Genomic DNA, 7,088 nt, shown 5'->3' on the forward strand with positions numbered 1-7,088 from the left:
GATTTTCGCTTGATTACAAAAACAAAAACGAAATTTTGTAGCCTTCCGACGGTGGTCAACAAGCCGAAACAGGCCGTTAAAGCAGTCATACAGCAGAAACGTGGGAAAGGTTTGGATTGCAGAGTGACCAGCCGCAACACCGACCCCTGAAGGCAGAGTATCGTCAACCATTGAGCTGGAACTGTAGTCCCCAACCCCATGGACCCGGAGTACAACCTGAGCTGACAACTTCTTACCCGACGTTATACATAATTACAACACCAAGCCAACAGCAGAGTCCTGGACTTGATTCTACCGTAGCGATTAATAATACTGTTACCCATACTACTGTAGCTGTCACTACCACAGCTCAAGAGAAGATTACGTCAGCTTCAACGTTAATGTGAAATACTCTCATGATATGATTTGAAAAGTAAATTTCCTTTCGAAATCGGGGTTCCCATTGCGATTACAGAGAAAACATTTTTCCGATTTCAGACTTTATTGATGAATTCTTGTAAACAGTTTATTCTACAGTTTAACACATTGTATGTAGTAAAAGGTTATTAGTATTAGGAGTATTAGGTCTCCCACGCTGAAGCTGGCTAACCATGATGATTAAAGTGCAGGGCCGGGTGGCATGGCTATCCGGCAGCTAAAGCCTAGGTCACATTTCAAGAAAGGGGCCCGCTCGGCGCGTTTTCGGCCTGATTTTTGACACTACCGAACGGGACCTGGACGGAGACTGGCGGGGTTTCCGACAGCTGCCGGCGTATTCTGGCCCTCGCCGAATTGATTTTAAGACCACTGCACGCCGACTTAATGTTATGGATGACATCTGCGCGCGCATTGATTTTCGCCTGTTGTCTAAAAAACAAAAACATCATGTCCATCAAGGCTCTAACCTAGCTCTAGGCCTGGGTAGTCCATGGTATTTAGCGACAATGCGGAGCGGGGCACCCAGCTATATATATATATATATATATATATATATATATATATATATATATATATATATATAGAACCTCCACGACTCAAGATCTCATAAGTATCGATTCATTAATTCCACAAAAACGCCAGCATGTACTGGCTAGCGCTTGTCGTATACATCGCTAAATACTGCCGCAAATTCACAATGCCAGCTTTATACCCCTGTGGTTTAGTAGCATTTTTATCTTTGGCCTGATTTTTTTATTCGCTCGCAAGCACTAGTTTGGGGGTCTTCAGAGGATGTCATCTATAAAAGTCGACGTGGCCTAACTCAAGCTTAAAATCACCTCGGGCCCCGCCGAAATGACGCCGTAAACTCAATGGACCAAGCCGTAACCTAGCCGCCGGGTCCCACCAGGCGGCCGCACAGGCACCTGTCCAAGACTATGACGTCACGTGTGCCAATCTGTGCTTTAATTGTTCAGAAGATGGTTGTTATAGAGGGTATTGTGATGTTTTCGACATAGCTCCATCATCAGTGAGTCGTAGTGACCATACAAGGGTCTGCGCATCAACCAGGGGCGAACCCACCATACCAGCCAGGGGCGTGCCAGCCTGGGACCCGCCAGGATCGCCCCTGGACCCCGCCAGGGACCCTGTAGCTGCCCGGCTGGAATGCAAAAGCCGGTCGGCACCCTACCGCGTCCTACAAGGGTCAAGACGGGAGACTGACAGGGCACCGGACGGGTCCCTATTAAGGTAGTGTTTAATGGTGCCTGAGGACTTTGGGGACATCTTAAAAATACTAGTTAGAATTACTTTTGGTCATTGAATTTTTTCATATAAGTACCTTATTGCAAGGTAATAATTTATGCAAATTTTTATGACGTCACGATGACGTAATCTGGAGTTATGAGCCACGCCCCCTTTTTAGAAAAATCAATTTTCCTGGCCAGTGCTTTGGTTTTCATTGACCATATTTTGTAGAGAGGTGCACTATAGTGATAGCAAAAAACGTACGTCAGGATTTTTTTCTATCTTTAAATTTTGATTTTAAATGAATTTTTTTCGTAAATTTTAACAGTGCCATACGCCAGCGGCCCTCCCCAGCATATAAAGCGGCGCAGCGTGTCGGCCTGACGTACGTTTTTAGTTTAGAAGCTTATGTTTAAAAGAAAACAATTTTTGGTCCCTTTTAATTAGCAGTTTTGCCACAGTTTTGATCTAAAAATGCTGTATATGCTGTATGGGTTACATAAATGTCCATTTTGGAGCCAAAAAGAGCCGAAAACGCCAGGTTCTGGTCCGCATTCCAAAGGCCCCGATGACTTCCGGTGAAATGCGGGTCATTGACCCTTCAGCACGCTGTATTTACCATACTGAGCCGCGATCTAGAAAAACAGGCCGGGGATAAGTCCAGTAAAAAGAACAGCCCAAGCATCCCCATTCTTTAAGCATGGGGGAGTCACGTGACCAAACCAAAATGGCGGACGACGACGTGGATGCCGCGAAGGACGCTGTGCGGTTTACGGCAACATTTGGGCCGCTAGACAATCTTTTAAACGGCTATACCCTACGTAGTTTTGCAGGTGGACTTTCATGGACTATTCTGAGACCTTTCTGGAGAAAAACCGTCCGCGTCTTCTTGAGTTACGGACTTGTTTTTGATGCCTACCCCCCGAAGTTCTTTATGTTACGGAAACAGCAACATACTCGGAAAAAAGACTGAAAAGTTACCGGAGTATTTAGCCCTGGAGAAAAGCCTGCCCGTACGTGGTATGAGATTACTAGCGAATATAATATTGTTGATTATGTGAATTTCTGTTGAATGTTGTCCTAGTAGACGTGTGCTTACAGTATATGATTTTTTTACGTACGGAGTTTTATCTGCAAATATGGACGATCCGTTATAAGCTGCCACCGCTGTAAACCGTAAAGATATGTTCGTCGTTACAGTAAGATTGTGATTGTACGATCCGTTATAAGCTGCCACCGCTGTAAACCGTAAAGATATGTTCGTCGTTACAGTAAGATTGTGTATGCATTCCGCTCTAAGATAGCTTGAAGTTTGTTTGTATTGTATTTCTTTAAATAAAAAAAAGAACGTTGCAGATTGGAAATCAGTTCTTGTGTCATGTTTGTTCAAGTACTAGTATCTTGTACAACTGCATATAACAGTTACTACCGGTAGTATATTTACAAACATTTTGCAGTCGAAACAAACTCAAACGTTCCTTTTGGCAGTCAAATGTTTTTTCATAGGAAGTTGTTGGCGTAATCCATGCCTTTTTCTTGGTGATTTCTGTGGTATATTTCCAGTTGAATATGTGTTCCGACTTGATTAGCCGGCACGGCAGGTTTTCGTAAATTCTTTGCAGTTACTTGGTTACTTAGCGGTCTACAAATAACATGATGTACTGTATTTACAAACGCTCTAAGTATCAGGAAAATTGTCTTTTCCTTTCCCAATGGCAAAGTGAAGCTCACACACACTGTGACAGTTCATATTCCTTGCTTCAAGTGGCTCAGCGGACTCGTGCTTTCGCTTCAGAGGGGCCGGGGGGTGTGCACATTATTTGGAAGAGCACTCCATATTTGGAAGAGCACTCCATATATGGGAGCCCGGATGGTAGATGGCGCGTAAAAATTGCGAACTTTGTCGTTCAATTTCGCGGTCAAAATGTGGCCCTGGCAAAAAATATGTTATAGATTATAAAAATAGACCAAAAAGTCTACCATGTCAGATAGAGTTTTTTTTCTATACTAGTATTTCCAAAAAGTCCTCAGGCACCCTTCAATATGACCTTAACAGAAACCTGCCGACAAAGTGACCAAAACTTTAAATAGAAGCCGCCTCAGCGCCCTGACAGGGAGCCGTAAAGGAACATTTAATCCTGACCCTGTCCTGTCCCTGAACAGCCGGCGCACGCTCGGCTTCATGACGCCGGTCGGCGTCTACACCGAGAACATGCCAAGCGGGCGCCGTTTCAAATATGCCTCCAGCTTAAAGCCTAGGTCACAATTGAAGAAAGGGGCCCGCTCGGCGCGTGTTCGGCCTGTTTTTTGGCACTACCGAACTGGACCTGGACGGAGACCGGCGGGCTTCCCTACGGCTGCCGGCCTCACTGCACGAAAAACGATATTTAAGCATCCTTAATGGTGTTCGTAAATAAGGCTTAAATATTTCAAAATAATTAAGCATTATTTAAGTCACACTTAAGCCATCGTAAATGCCACAATCGGCAGGCAATCTTTACACTCTCTTAAAGAACAACGTAAAGTCTACTTAAACATAAACGTATCCTTACTTGATCTTTAAGGTCGCTTAATGTTGCAGTAAAGATAAAGCACTGATTTGCAGCAGTGTACTCCACATGTGTTCTTGACTACGTTTAAAACATAAAGACTTAGATAAGTATGACTTTGGCAGTTACCTTAAATTGTTTTAAATAAGATGCATTTAAGTGTGCGTAACGTTAGCTTAAAAATGAATATTTAAGCTTATATTAAGCTACGTAAATGGCCGACGTGCCGACGGCATGACCTCCCGTGACTGCACGGTAAATGGATTTAGACGGCCCAACGTGCACGGGCCAGCCTGGGCGTGGCTACGGCGACACCTCTTGTAACGGTACCGCGGGAAAGGTATTGACAAAGCCCCACGCGCCTGCTTGGGCGTGCCGACGGTATGACCTCCCGTGAGGACACGGTAAATGGATCTAGACGGCCCTGCGCGCTTGCCCAGGTGCCATCTGCAAATACCTGACCTGTACTGTACTAAAACAATAATCTCATCCGCTCCATACATCTCCCAAACAAGATTTTGAAATAGCGAATTCCTCAGTATTATATCGTTCGATTGCAGGTTATTGCAGACTTTTAGGGCGAATTCTCTGTTACTTAGAAGTTCGCAAGGATTTCTTGCCTAGCCTCGGGCACAAATGCCTGACAGGTCACACGTACACCTACAGCACGTTACTTCATTTCAGAATTTGTCCCTTTTTTTCTCGCACTGTAAGCTTGGCTACATTTTATTAGCCGTGGACATCACACTTTTATGAACCTAAGTATGCTAGACAATTCCTCCCGAGCTCATTTTTCGTGTGTTTTATAAAAAAAAGACACGAAAAGGTGAGTACTAAGTAAATATTTCTGTCAAGCAATGCGCTACTGCCCGGTTAAAAAAACCGGCCAGTTTTAGCAAATACCGGTCCTGTACTAAAACAATAATTTCATCCGCTCCATACATCTCCCAAACAAGATTTTGAAATAGCGAATTCCTCAATATTATGTCATTCTATTGCAGGTTATTGCAGACTTTTAGGCCGAATTCTCTGTTACTTAGAAGTTCGCAAGGATTTCTTGCCTTGCCTAGCCTAGCCTCGGGCACAAATGCTGGAAACCCGGCCAGTTTTAGCAAATACCGGTTCTGTACTAAAACAATAATTTCATCCGCTCCATACATCTCCCAAACAATATTTTGAAATAGCGAATTCCTCAATATTATGTCGTTCTATTGCAGGTTATTGCAGACTTTTAGGTCGGATTCTCTGTTACTTAGAAGTTCGCAAGGATTTCTTGCCTAGCCTCGGACAAAAATGCCGGACGGGTCACACGTTCACCTACAGCACGTTACTTCATTTCAGAATTCGTCCCTTTTTTCCTCGCACTGTAAGCTTGGCAACATTTTATTAGCCGAAGACATCACTCTTTATGAACCTAAGTATGGTATATTCCTTAGTAACAATATATTTGAAATCCCTCAAAACTTTTATGGTCTCATTACAATTTTGTGGTGTATCTATTTAGAGTAAACAGAAGAGACGCACGGAACCAAAGTTGGACAAACGAAACCTTCCCAAAAACAGCATAGATGTAGACTGTATACAATACTATATATTATAGATTTTTTGATTGCGGCGATCAGGCGGTATTTTAGTGTAATGAATACATGTACATTGAAAGACCGATTGAAGTAACTAGCCCTTTTTTAACCTCCTTGTATATATATCGCCTAATTTTGCTCGATTTTTTTAATTACGGCGATCAGGCGGTGTTTTAATGTAATGAATACCTTGAAAGACTGACTGAAGTAACTAGCTGGGAAGCATTTTGAATTTATGTAGCCATTGCAGCAAGATTCTTCTGTTCATGTTTTTTTAATGTCTATTGTTTTATTGTGAAATGCCAGGATGGTCCCAAGCTACCTAACAATGGCTGTCTTGGCACCCCCGCCAATTTGCATTAGGCAGACAATTAGCATTTAATTGGAGCCGCCACCGGCTATGTAAATTCTGACCTAAAATACTAGTAAGCCAATCGTCTCATACCCCGCATGAAACGACAGCCAATCAGTGCTTATGTCTTGATACAAATTTCAAATCTGAGTTGGAGTGGACGTCACTCTATGTTTGAGCATTGCAGAGTGTGCACTGAGCAATCTAATCTTCTATAAAATGTCTACGGTTTCTGGAACCATGAAAAAGGAGACGATGAGAACTTAGCCATCATCCTCAGGGAAAAGTACGGCTGGAAGAATTACCTCCCAAGCAGACTCCAAGAGCAAGACTACCGCTAGGCTGAGCAGAAACATGCACGGGGAACCCTGCCAGATAGCCCGACGCCACCCGGCATCTCTCGCCAAGGACGGAAGATTTTTCATGTAAGCGGTTCATATTATAATTTGTTCCATCTGGTTTTTGAATATTGACATGTTGTACATTGAATTTGTTTGCCACTTCCTTTGCCTTGTTTTCGTCGAAAAATATCTAACGAACGATTATGTACCATTTCAGCAAATGGAGAGGGGACATAGAAAGCAAGACAGCCGGACCGGACAACATACACACAAGAGACAAATCCCCGAGCCCACTGAAAGCGTCGAGGGGAGAGCTATATCCGCCCGCGCGGATGTCCCACTAAAAGGAAACAGCCGCTCTAGCCACTGGTAGAAACAAACGCCGGCCAGTCTAAAAGTCTACACAGGAGGATATCCCTGGACGCTGTATGTAATACCAGTGAGGTCCGATCCGGGCACTAGCCTCTACCAGGCTTTGGGAGGCGGCCGGAAACAGTAGAAATCGGCCAAATAGAGAGATAAGCATGCCAAGGGAGTTTGTCTCAACGGACAAGCCAAGGGAGTTCTCCGTTGAGACAAACTCCCTTGGCATGCTTATCTC

Source organism: Branchiostoma belcheri, unplaced genomic scaffold (genome assembly GCF_001625305.1).
Source record: "Branchiostoma belcheri isolate BF01 breed outbred unplaced genomic scaffold, Haploidv18h27 scaffold356, whole genome shotgun sequence".
Classification (NCBI taxonomy): domain Eukaryota; kingdom Metazoa; phylum Chordata; class Leptocardii; order Amphioxiformes; family Branchiostomatidae; genus Branchiostoma; species Branchiostoma belcheri.